General features: G+C 36.7%; 1 pseudogene; it reads left to right on the top strand.

Moving 5' to 3' along the window:
* Positions 1–8,515: 8,515 nt before the first annotated feature.
* On the top strand, positions 8,516–9,175 carry LOC102815600 (annotated as a pseudogene).
* Positions 9,176–13,662: the final 4,487 nt, after the last annotated feature.

The raw sequence follows: 13,662 nt of genomic DNA, 5'->3' as shown, positions 1-13,662 counted from the left end.
AGAGGGAGTTTAGTTTAAGAGTGTTTGGGGGGAAGATAGAGTTCCCACTGAATAGGTTTCATCTTTTCTAGATGGGTCTGGTAAAAAGAGATGGGGATAAGATTCTTATGATTCAATAATGAGTAATTGTTATCATGACTAATTGTAACTGCCACAATTGTAAAGGTAGAAGTTTTGTTACAAAAACTAGAGATTAGTATATCTTACAGTCCAGCAACAGAGGATCCTATGACCATTAAGGGAGAAGAGCACAAGCTGAATGTGGAACCTTATCCAGAGAAGCATTGACACCAGAGATGGGAACATGGACAGAGGGAGTAGCTGAGAACTCTAGATGCATGGAAAAAGAGAGACTGAGAGCTAGTGACTAGGAGACAGATTTGCAGAATGTGTCCTTTGGTGGTGTAAATTATTATATATGTCTGAGTTTTGTTTTGTTTTGAAAAAAGAACTAAAATGAATAGAGAGAAATACTGTTAACTGATGGTACATGGAGGGGATTATAATCATTTTAATGAAACAACATATATGATTTGTTGAATGTAAAACTGATGATCTTCTCTGTAAACTTTCATTCAATTCAAAATAAAAACTTAAAACACACACACATACACAAAAGAATAAACAAATAATAAACTGTGGGAAGAAAACAATATTCATTTGGCTTGCTCAAGACTAGTTTATATGAAATATAGATAACTCAGACATGTCTTTAGTAGTTTCATGTTAGCAATCTCAAATTACCCATTCCAAAGAAAGGTGACCCAACAAAATGTGGACATCATCTACCAATATCATTAATATCACATGCAAGTAAAATGTTGTTGAAGATAATTTAAAAACAGTTGCAGCACTCCATTCACAGGGAACTGACAGAAATTTGGGCCAGGTTCAGAAGTGAACATGGAACTGGGAATATCATTGCTAATGTCAGATGGATCTTGGCAGAAAGCAAAGAATACCATAAAGATGTTTACATATGCTTTCTTGATTGTGTAGAATATTTTGACTGTGTGGATAATGACAGGATATGGATAACATTGCGAAAAATGGGTATTTCTGAGTGCTTTTGTTCATGAAGAACCTGGATATAGATCAAGATGCAGTTATTCAAACAGAACAAGTAGGTACTGAATGGTTTAAAACCAGGAAAGGTGTGCACAAGGTTTTACTCAATCTATATGCTGTATGCTGAGCAATAATCTGAGAAAATGGATTATAAAAAGAAGAATGTAGTATTAGAATTGTAAGAAGAGTCTTTAACAATCTGCAATATGCAGATGACACAACCTTGCTTGCTGGAAGTGAAGAAGACTTAAATATTTCCTGATGAATCCCAAAGACTACAGTCTTCAGTATGAATTGCACCTTAATGTAAAGAAAACAAAACTCTCACAGATAAATGTAATATTTTCCTAAAAGCCAAGATTGTAAAATTCCAAACAGGCAAAGTTCTTCCCTCAAATAATTCATTCAAAGTAAATTGGGTGGTTCCCCGTCTCTGTTCTTAGGACAATAGGAATGCCCTCTCTAAAGTGTTTCCAGGTGTAGCCCATTCACCCAGGCACCTCTTTTCCTGAAGAACCTGGGCTGGGCAGCTGACACAATGGGAATCCTCCCAATCCTCCTTTTCCTCCCCCCATTTGAGGCTATATGCTAAAAGGTATGCTAATTACATTTGAGAAACCAAGTTGCGGTCTTGAGATTCGAACCTGCAAAGTATGATGTAAAGTTGCCTGAATGTCTGGAAAAGTAAGATTGACAGCTGTACCTTGTCTTAGTCCCTCCTAGCTTTGTGTAAAGTACCTCCCCTAAATAAAAGAAAGGCGCAGAACGAATCCAGGTGCATTACGACTGGCAAGGCGTGCTTTACAGCATGCAGGGGGCTCAGTCCAGCATTGCAACCATACTGCCTGCTTAGCCAAGATGTTTACTATCAGGATATTACAGCCTTTCTGGCTGAGATGTTTGCAATGCAAGATCTGCCTGATGCCAGTCCAGCATCCACCCTGGTTTCGGGGTGCCTCTTTGTCTCTCTCTTTGCATATCTGTGTCTCTTTTGCTATCTCTATCGCCGCCAGGTATCTCCACCTTGTGAACCAAATCCCTATGTCAAGGCCAGTCCCCAACATATATCAAAACTACCAGCCGCTCCGCAGGAGAAAGATGAGGCTTTCTGCTCCCGTAAAGATTTACAGCCTCGGAAACCCTGTACAGGGTTGCTATGGGTCGGAACTGACTTGATGGCATTTAACAACAACAACATAAAAGAGTGGATGCATTCAAATTATGGTATTGGCAAAAAATGTTTAAAGTTCCATGGACTACCAGAAAAGCAAACAAATCTGTCTTGGAAGAAATATAGCCTTGGATCAAAAGATGGTGAGACTTTATCCCTTGTTCTTTGGACTTATCAGGAGTGATCAGTCCCTGGAGAAGGACATCATACTTGATAAAGTGGAAGGTCAACAGAAATAAAAAGACCCCCAACAAGATGGGTTGACACAGTGATAGCAACAGTGGACTCATATATAACAATTGTGAGGATAGCACAGGCCCAGTTTTGTTCTGTTGTGCTATGAATGTTTCAGACTGACTTGACAGCAACTAACTGTAACAACAACAATCTCAAGTTGTTACAGTTATCTTCTCCAGAAAATATTTTTTCTTCACAGCTATCTTCAGTTTCACTCTATTTGATTCCTCTGCTTCCTCATTCCCTTTTCTTACAGCCTCAGAAAAAGAGGTTGTTGTTGATGGTGGTGTGCTATGGAGTCGATTCCGACTCATGGTGACCCTGCAAAGGGTTTCTGAGGCTATAAATCTTTACAGGAGCAGAAATCCTCATCTTTCTCCCACGAAACCACTGGTAGTATCTAACTGCTGACCATGAGGTTAGCAGCCTGACTTGTAACCACTATGCTACCAGAGCTCTTTGAAAAAGAGGTTACTTACTCTTCCCTAACTCTGATCCCTGACTTCTTTGTCCCATTTCTAGAGTACCACCAGAGGTACTGTATACAAGTTGTGTTTGGAATCAGAGATCTGGAAGTGCTCCCTTGTTCTCTATTATCTTCTACTTCTGATCCATGTGTTGTATCTCTTTTGTTTAAATTTTTAAGAAACAAACAAGCAAACAAAGCCAATAACTCAATAAAACATTTGTTAAACATTCAACTTCCTTTTCATTTATGTCTTCTTTTTTTTTTTACCCTTCCTGTATTCTGGCCTCTTGGAAAGGATTCTTTATAACTAAGGGAAAAAATGTAAAGGGTTTCTATCCCCCTGCTTACCATCCACAACTGGTGTGTTCACTCTCTTGTACCCACACTCATCATTCCTTCCTCATTCACAGTTTTGATTCAGACTTATTTGTGAGTGTAACTATCTCTTCCACTGGAATGTTCAAAACAGAATCTATACCTTATTCAATTTTATATCACTGAGTGCCTCACTAGTGCTTTGTACATAGTAGGTCCTCAAATGAAAGATAAGAAGGGTAGTTATTAACTTAAAGGTAACCACCTCTTTTCTATCATTAGCATATCTCATACCATGTATCATACATATTGTTCATTTGAGCAGAACAAAGGAATACTGTGTGAAAGGTGTGCATCAGGGTGATATCCTTTCATCATATTTATTCAACCTATATGCTAAGTAAATAATCCAAGAAGCTGGGCTATATGAAGAACATGTCATCAAGATTAAAGGAAGGCTCATTAACAACCTGTGATCTATAGATGTCACAACCTTACTTGCTGAAAGTGAAAAGGACTTTAAATATTTACTGATGAAGAAAGACCAAAAACTGCAGTCTTCAGCATGGATTACTCCTCAACAACAACAAAAGGAGTAAATAAAAAATCCTCACAATTGGACCAGTAATAAATATGATGCTAAAACAAAGAAAAGATAGAGTGTTAAGGATTTAATTTTACTTGGGTCCACATGGAAGCAGCAATCAAGAAATCAAACAGAAAATTACATTGGACAAATCTATTGCAAAAGGTTTCTTCAAAGTGTTTAAAAGCAAAGATCTAACTCTGAGGACTAAGGTGTGCCTGACACAAGCCATGGTATTTTTCAATCACCTCATATGTATGCAAAAGATGGACAATGAATAAGATAGACCAAATAAAAATTGATTCATCTGAATTATAAAATTTGCAAAGAATGTTAAATATACCATGGACTTCAAGAAGGATGAATAAATCTGTCTTGGAAGAAATATAGTCAGTATCCTACTTAGAAGCAAGGACAAGAAGATTTTGTCTCACATACTTCAGATATATTATCAGGAGGGTCCAGTCCTCAGAGAATGGTAACATTCCTGGCTAAGTAGAGACTTAGCAGGAAAAGAGGAAGACTCTCAATAAGATGGATTGATGCAAAGACTGAAACAAAGGGCTCAGACAGGAACAATTGTGAAGATGGCATGGGACTGGGCAGTGTTTCTTTCTGTAACAGATAAGGTTCCTATGAATAGAAACCAACTTGACACCAACTAACAACATGTAGATGGACAGTTGAATAGAAAGATGATAGATAGATATATAAATAGATAGATAGATAGATAGATAGATAGATAGATAGATAGATAGATAGATAGATGCCAAAGTAAATCTTTAAGAAAATTGATAAATTTTGACAAATTTCTTTATTAAATGGTAATAAAAATCCAGAAAACTGACAATTTCTGAGATTAGCTGGTAGACCAGGACTCAAATGCTTGATTAATTTTAATTCTAGCCTGTCATATTTTCATGCATTAAAAAGGCATTTGTGATATTTTTTTTACTAATATCAAGGAAGAAAAAAGAAGAAATGTCATGCTCTCTAAAGTATTTGGGGCTCTTTAGCTCACAAATAAAAGATGTTCACCTCAAACTAGTGTAAGCAAAATAGGAATAAGAAATGTACTGTTTTGAGTAACTGGGATATATAAGAATAGAAGTGGATTCTGGTACAAATAGGATCTCAAATGATGCTATCAATTCCATCCTCCTGTCAGCTCTCTCTCCAGTGCTTAGAACCACTTCTCTGATACTGTTAACTGCAAACTCTTCTCCCTAGATCCATACTAACCTATCAAATAACTGAAGAAGAGAGCGATACCTGTACCTTTTGAGAGTCAATATATAAAATCCTAGGGGAGAACTCTTATTGGTCCACGATGGGTCACATGTCTGTTCTTGGTCTGATCACTGATAAAGAGTCAAGTTACTGTCATTAGAAACTCATCAGAATGGGAGCATATGAGGGTAAGGACCCCAAAAGAAAGTGAGGGAATTTTACCAGAAGGAGGAATAAAAAACATGTTGAACAGATTAAAATAATAGAGTTACATGATAATGTCTCATTTTAAATCTAACTTAATTATTATGGCAGATAACTAGCAATACCTGAAAAGTCCAAAGATACCAACTTTTCAATTGAGGACATTTTATTGAGGATCAAGATTTCAAGCTCTTGAAAATTAAGTCTTTTTAATCATTCATAAATTAAGTTCCTAAGTGGTGTAGTTAAGCATTTGATTACTAGCCAAAAGGTTGGTGGTTCAAACCCAAACAAAGACTCATCAGAAGACAAGTCTGGAGATCAGTTTCCAATAGGTCATGGCCTTTAAAACCCTATGGAGCAGTTCTACTCTGCACTCATATGAGTTCATCAATTAACCATAAATAAATCCTTTTCTGTTTAAACTACCCAATGCGGGGAGGGGGGGAGGGGAGGGTGTCCAAGTACCTGTAAGTTAGAATAATGGTTATACAATGGGAATAGCTTTTTTATTGCAAAGTTGATTTTCTAAAAAATTATTGTTGCTTTTTTTAGGTGAAATCAAGTTGGCAGTGAACAATAGAATGAAACACCGCCCAGTCCTGTGCAATCCTCATAATTGTTGCTATGCTTGAGCCCATTTTTACTGCCATTGGGCCAGTCAATCTTGCTGGAATCTTCCTCTTTTTCTCTGACCCTCCATTTACCAAGCATGATGTCCTTCTCCAAAGACTGGATATTCTGGAGTTTTAAACAAATAAATATAAACAATGGGCATGGTACTGTCAAACACAGAGATAATCAGTTATCTTTATATCTAGCTTGAAAATGACATATAATTTAAATAAGACTAAAGACTCATAACATGAATAATATCCTTCACAAAAATTAAAGTCTGGAAGGGTGAAGTGACTTTAAGACTATTAAACGTAATGTAGTATAGCCCAATGAAGATACAGCAGTAATGGCTAGTAGGTCCAAGACCAGTGATGGCTAGTAGGTCTCCAATAAATAGAATATCATCATTATAATCAATTGGCTTCATTGATTAACCCCGTTCTGTGAGCATAAAATGAAAAACTGAGGAAAAGGTTACATGATATTTTAATCTTATGACATATTTTATATGTTTTCCATTTGACCAGGCAAAGCTTCAGAAATATGATTACAGCTTTATCTTGACATCAAGCGGAAGCATTGAAAGCACTTCAGTAATAGTACTTAATAAGAAGGAAAGAAAATAGTGTCAACATATGAAAGAGCTTCAAAAAGTTTACCATAAAGTTCCATTATCTTTTACTTCCATTTTTCTTACTAACTTTCTAAAACAGGAATGTGTAGGTCAAAATATTATCATAACAGAAATACTAACAGAGAGATTGCTAAAGAATATAGAGATTATATTATAAAGTAATATTGTGACCTATTCCACAATCCACTACTCATCTCTCAGTTTGTCATACTATGGTGGCTTGAGTATTGCTGTGACTCTAGAAGCTATGCCACAGGTATTTTAAATACCAGGAGAGTCCTCCACAGTGGACAGGTTTCAGCTGAGCTTCTAGGTGAAGACAGATTAGGAAGAAGGAGAGATAGACTATTTTCAAATATTTAGTCACTGGAAACCTTATGAATAGTAACACTGCATAGAAGCATGATGAAGAGCACCAGATTATTGTCAGATATACTGCCAGAAGCAGAGCCCCTCTTTGAAGTTGGGAGGCACTCAAAATATGACTGGGTAAGAACTGTCTCCTCAAAGTAGAGTTGACCATGATGATGCAAATAGAGTAAAGCATTTGGGACATGTATTTCCTATGGGGCACAATTCTGAAACAAGAGAAACAACTGTAAACATCCATCAATAATTTGGAACATCTAATGCACAAAATATGAATGTAGGGAAATTGAAAATTGTCAAAATGAAATGGAACACATAAGCTTCCATATTCCTAGGTATTAATGAGTTGAATAGATTGCTATTGGCCATTTGAATCTGAAAATCACATGGTTTACTATGTCAGGAAACAAATTGAAGAGAAATGGTGTCACATTTATCATAAAATAAACATATCAAGATCTGTCTTGAATTACACTGCCATCTATGATAGGATAATATCCATATGCCCAAAAGGAACACTAGTTAATACAAGTATTATTCCAATTTAGGCACCAGCCCCTAAAGCTAGTGATGATGAAATTGAAGAATTCTACCAACTTCTTCAGTGTAAAATTGATCAAACATGCAGTCAAGATTATTGATAACCACTAGCAATTGGAATGCAAAGGTTGGAAACAAAGAGAAAGGATCAATGGTTGCAAAATATGGCACTGGTGATAGAAATTATGTTGGAGATAACAAGATAGAATTTGAAAGACCAATGACTTTGTCATTGGAAATACCTTTTTTTAACAACTTAAAAGACAGCTGTACACATAAACCTCACCAGATGGAATAAACAGATATCAAACTGACGACATCTGTGGAAAAAGACCATGGAATAGCTCTATATCATCAGCCAAAACAAGGCCAGGGACAGACTGTGGAACAGACCATCAATTGCTTACATGAAAGTGCAGGCTGAAGCACACAAATATTAAATCAAGTTAACAAGAGCCAAAATATGACCTTGAATACACCCCAGCTGAATTTAGAGATCATCTCAAGAACAAATTTGATGCATTAGACACTAAAGACCAAAGGCTAGAAGAGTTGCAGTATGACATCAAGAACATCACACAGGAAGAAAGCAAAAGGTCATTAAGAAGACAAGAAAGAAGGAAAAGATTAAAATGGATAGAAAAAGAGACTTTTGAAACTTGTTTCCCAGTGTAAAGATGCTAAAGCAAATGGAAAAAATGAGGAGGTACAAGAGTTGAACAGAAAATTTCAAAGTTCAGCTAGAGAAGATAAAGTCAAATATTATAACAAAATGTGCAAAGACCTGGAGTTAGAAAAACAAAAGAGAAGAACAAGCTCAACATATCTCAAACTGAGGGAACTGAAGAAAAAATTCAAATCTCGATTTGCAGTATTAAAGGATTCTATGGTGTGGTACTGTGGGTTAATGCACTGGACTGCAAAGTCAATTTGAACCACAAAGTCGGAAGTTCAAGCTCACAAGTTGCTCCTTGGAAACCCTATACAGGATCACTATGGACTGGAACTGACTTGATAGCACATAACAACAACAATGGGTACATTATTGAATGATTTAGGTAGTATCAAAACAATATGGAAGGCCCTGCCCCTCTCCGCCCGACTGCCAGAAGACTTGCCTCCAGCGTCCTGTCGAAGAAAAAAGGACTGAGTGCAGAAGAAAAGAGAACTCGCATGATGGAAATATTTTATGAGACGAAAGATGTATTTCAACTAAAAGACATGGAGAAGATTGCTCCCAAAGAAAAAGGCATTACTGCCATGTCTGTAAAAGAAGTCCTTCAAAACTTAGTGGATGATGGTATGGTTCACTGTGAAAGGATTGGAACATCTAATTATTACTGGGCTTTTCTGAGTAAAGCTCTTCATGCCAGGAAGCATAAGTTGGAGGTTCTGGAATCTCAGTTGTCTGAGGGAAGCCAAAAGCATGCCAGCTTACAGAAAAGCATTGAGAAAGCTAAAATTGGTGGACATGAAACAGAAGAACGAACCATGCTTTCTTCACTTAGGAACCAACGGGAATAGTTAAAGGCAGAAGTAGAAAAATACAAAGAATGTGACCCACAAGTTGTGGAAGAAATACGTCAAGCAAATATAGTAGCCAAAGATGCTGCAAACTGATGGACTGATAACATAGTTGCAATAAAGTCTTGGGCCAAAAGAAAATTTGGAATGGAAGAAAATAAAATTGATAAAAATTTTGGAATTCCAGAAGACTTTGACTACATAGACTGAAATATTGAATAGAATATAGGTGTTTTTGACTATGTCATTATATTAAGTTAAATGTATTGAAATGCCATTTGCCTGTAACTATATGTACCATTTATTTTTTATTTAAATAAAGTAAAGAATGGAAAAAAAAAAAAAAAAAAAAAAATATGGAAGGAATACACAGAGTCACTGTACCAAAAAGAAATGGTTGATGTTCAACCATTAAAAGAGGTAGCATACAGTCATGAACCAATGATCTTGAAGAAAGAAATCCAAGGGACAATGAAGGCATTGGCAAAGAACGTGGCATTGGGAATTGATGGAACACAAATTGAAATCTTTCAACAAACTGATGCAGCACCAAGGGCACTCACTCATCTATGCCAAGAAATGTAGAATACAACTACCTGGCCAACTGACTGGAAGAGATTCATATTGTGCCCATTCCAAACAGAGATAACCCACGGAATGTGGATATCATTGGACAATATAATTGATATCCCATGCAAGTAAAGTTTTATTAAAGATAAACTAAAAATGGCTACAACCATACATTGACAGAGAACTTCCAAAGGTTCAAACCAGATTCAGAAGGGGATATGGAATAAGGGATATCATTGCTGATGTCAGATGGGCACATTATTGAATGATTTAGGTAGTATCTTGGCTAAAAGCAGAAAGTATCAGAAAGATGCATACCTGTGCTTTATTGACTATAGAAAGTCTTTCTATTGTGTGGATCGTAACAAGTTATGGACAACATTGAAAAGTATGAGTATTCTGGAACACTTAATTGTGCTCATAAGGAACATATACATAGACAAAGAGACAGTTGTTCGAGACTAAAACTCAAAGGGGACACAAGAGCAGGCGTGTAAGCTAGCTGGTGACCACCTTGGTCTACATGTGAAGGGAAGTGGGGTAAGGCAGCAATGAAGATATGGTCCAAGTTACACCACAGTCAATAGACTCCTGTCGACTTTGAGATAAGAGAGAGAAGACAAAGGGCTGGTTTATGCGAAGTTTGGGGAGACATGGGAGCACTTAAACTCATGGACTTTGATCAAGCCAAGGAGGGTTAGATCTGAGAGTGAAGCATCCAGCTGATATAAAGTGGGGGAGAGACACACAAGAATGCCTAAACTTGCAGATAGTACCCATTTGACCTAGCTTCAATGACTTGATGACAAGAGCTTGACTAGAGGAAGATAAAGAAATTTGAAAAAGGAAGCAAGTGTAAATTGCTACAATTTGATGAGCTTTACCTATACTTATGGATGAAGTAGCTCAAAATACCAACAGAGAGGGAAGTAGTCTTCACATCAAGAATTCAGCCTATCCCCTCAGTATACAGGGTTAATAGGGACGGGTTAGCCAACTTAGACATTGGCTACCTAAAATGGGGGAGTCCTGGTGTGGCATTATGGGTTAATATGCTGTGCTGCAAAGTTGACTAGAACCGCAAGGTTGACAGTTCAAGCTCAGGGTTGCTATAGGTTGGAACAGACTAAACGGCATTTAACAACAACATAAAGGCACAAAGTGGCTGGCTTACAAGTTTTCAAGAGGGACTCGAATTTCAAAGAGTACAGAAAGAAGGTACAATCCCCACCGAATAGTTTTCGTCTTGTCTATATGGGTCTGGTAAAAGGAAATTAGGATAGTATCCTTTTGATTCAATAGTGAGTAATTGTTATCATGACTAATTGTAATTGTCACAAATGTAAAGGAAGAAGTTTTGTAACATAAAGCAGGGAGTAGTTAATCTTACATTCCAGGAACAGAAGACCCTAAGACCAACAAGAGAGAAGAGCATGAGTGGAACATGGGACCCTAACCAGAGAAGCAGCAACACCAGAGATGGAGACAGAGGTGATAGCATGGAGAGAGGGAGCAGCTGAGGACTCTAGACTCATGGAAAGAGAAAGGTTATGTGCTAGCGACAAACATATGTAGGCTTTCAGAACGTGCCCTTTGGTTGTTTAAATGATTATATATTCCTGAGTGATTTTGTGTATGGGATAAAAAAATAAAAAACAAAAGAGGGAATAGAAGCAATACTGTTAAGTGATGATGCATGAAGGGCATTGTAATCATTGCAATGAAACAAAACACAATTGGATGAGGACAAAATCTCTGTTTTCCCATGTAAACCATCACTCAATTTACAATAAAAGCTGTAAAAAAAAAAAAAAAAGAAGAAGCAGTTGTTCAAATAGAACAAGGGAACACTGAATGGTTTAAAATTAGGAAAGATATGTTCCAGGGTTGTATTTTTTCACCATACTTATTCAGTCTGTATGCTGAGCAAATTATCTGTGAAGCTGGATTATATGAAGAAAAACATAACATCAGGATTGTAGGACGACTCGTTGACAACCTGCGATATGCAGATGACATAACCTTTTTTGCTGAAAGTGAAGAGAACTTAAAGTACTTACTTATGAAGATCAAAGACCACAGACTTCGGTTGTAGCTCAATGTAAAGAAAACTATAATCCTCACTGTTGGACCAATAAGCAATATCCATATAAATGGAGAAAAGATTAAAGTTATCAAAGCCTACATTTTGCTCAGATCAACCATTAACATTCATAGAAGCAGCAGTTAAGAAATTAAACAACATATTGCATTAGGCAATTTTGCTGCACAAGACCTCTTTAAAGTGTTGAATATCAAAGATATCAGTTTAAGGACAAAGGTGCACTGACCCAAGCCCTGATATTTTCAATAACCTCATATGCATGTGAAATTTGCACAGTGAATAAGGAAGACATAGAAGAATTGATGCATTTGAGTTATGGTGTTGGAGGAGAATATTAAAAGTACCATGGACTGCCAAACTACCAAACAGATCTGTGTTGGAAACAGTACAGCCAGAGTGCTCCTTTGAAGCCAGAATGGCCAAACTTCGTCTCTCATACTTTAGACATATTCTTAAGTAGGACCACTCACTGGAGAAGAATATCATGTTTGGTAAAGTGGATGGTCAGAGACAAAGAGGAAGTCCCCAAATGAGATGGATTGGCATAGTGGTGGCAGTGATGGGCTCAGGCTTAACGACGATTGTGAGGTTGGCCCGGGACCGTGCAGTGTTTTGTTCTGTTGTGCATAGGGTGTCTATGATTCAGTACCAACTTGATGGCACCTAACAACAACAACTATAAGAATATTACCCTATCACAGATAGTATTGTACTTCAAGATAGACCTTGAAATGTTTCTGATGATGAGTGTGATACCATTCCTTGTCAGTTTGTCATTCCCAGTATGGTAAACTATCTGATTGTCTGATTCAAAATGGCCAATACCATTTCAGCTCATTAATACCTAGGATATTGATGTTTATGTGTTCCATTTCATTTTGACAACTTATGATGTTCCTAGATTCATACTTCATACATTCCATGTTCCAATTATGAATGGATGTTTGCAGCTGTTTCTTCTCATTTTAAGTTGTGCTGCATAAGCAAATGACAATCCCCAAAGCTTAACTCCCTCCATGTCATTAAGGTCATCTCGACTTTGAGGAGGCAAGTCTTCCATAGTTTTATATGAGTGCCTTCCAACCTGAGGGGCTCTTCTGCTGAAACTATAACTGACAATGTTGGACTGCTCTTCATAAGGGTTTCAGTAACTTACAACTCAGAAGTGATGTGCCTCTCCTTTGTCCTAGTCTGGAAAATTCACTGAGACCTACCCACCATGAGTGACATTGCTGGTATTTTAAAATACCAGTGGCATATCTTCCAGCATCACAGAAACACAAAAGCCACCACATTATGACAAATTGGCAGATTAGTGGTGGATTTTTGTATGTGGATATAAAATAATGTTTCACTTTATCATCTTCCTAGATGTTAAAATCATTTGTGTCTTTGCTCTTGTGAAGTTTTTCATTAACTTTTATCCTTAATCCAATTATTTTTCCAAAGTGTATTTAAAATCTTGTCACAAAACTAGAAACGAAAAAAAAAAAAAATTCCTCTCCAGTTAAGAAGCAAATGGTACAGCTTCAGCCTTTCGGGTCTCGGGAAATGATTCCAACTGTTCTTACAAATGATGCTGGAAGCAGAAAATTGCAATAACAATTTTACATTCAAATTCTGACATTTTAGCTTACAGAATTGAATCACAGATATGATTAAACAATTTTGAGCCTTTTTTCAGAACCACAGCACATTTGGAAATCATTCAGATATACTTAACATGTTGTCAAACATCTTCAGATTAAGGAAAGAAATATGAGGTTATTCAATTTTTTCTTTTTATTGGCATTTGAGATAAGCCATTCATTGATTCATTAACAAGTATTTTTTTAAACAAGTATTTCTTGATCTTCTATGGTGTGTCACATACTATGAGGGTTGGAATACATTACTATAATAAAATAAATAAAAGTCTCTGACCATCAAATATAAACTTTATTCTAATTTGCATAAAATAAGTAAATTATATATTATGTTGTTGTTGTCAGGTGCCATTGAGTCAGAACCGACTCATAGCGAC

This window comes from Chrysochloris asiatica, unplaced genomic scaffold (assembly GCF_000296735.1).
Source record: "Chrysochloris asiatica unplaced genomic scaffold, ChrAsi1.0 scaffold00111, whole genome shotgun sequence".
Lineage (NCBI taxonomy): Eukaryota > Metazoa > Chordata > Mammalia > Afrosoricida > Chrysochloridae > Chrysochloris > Chrysochloris asiatica.
Note: the sequence above shows the minus strand (reverse complement) of the source record. Positions and strands in the feature narration are given on the sequence as shown.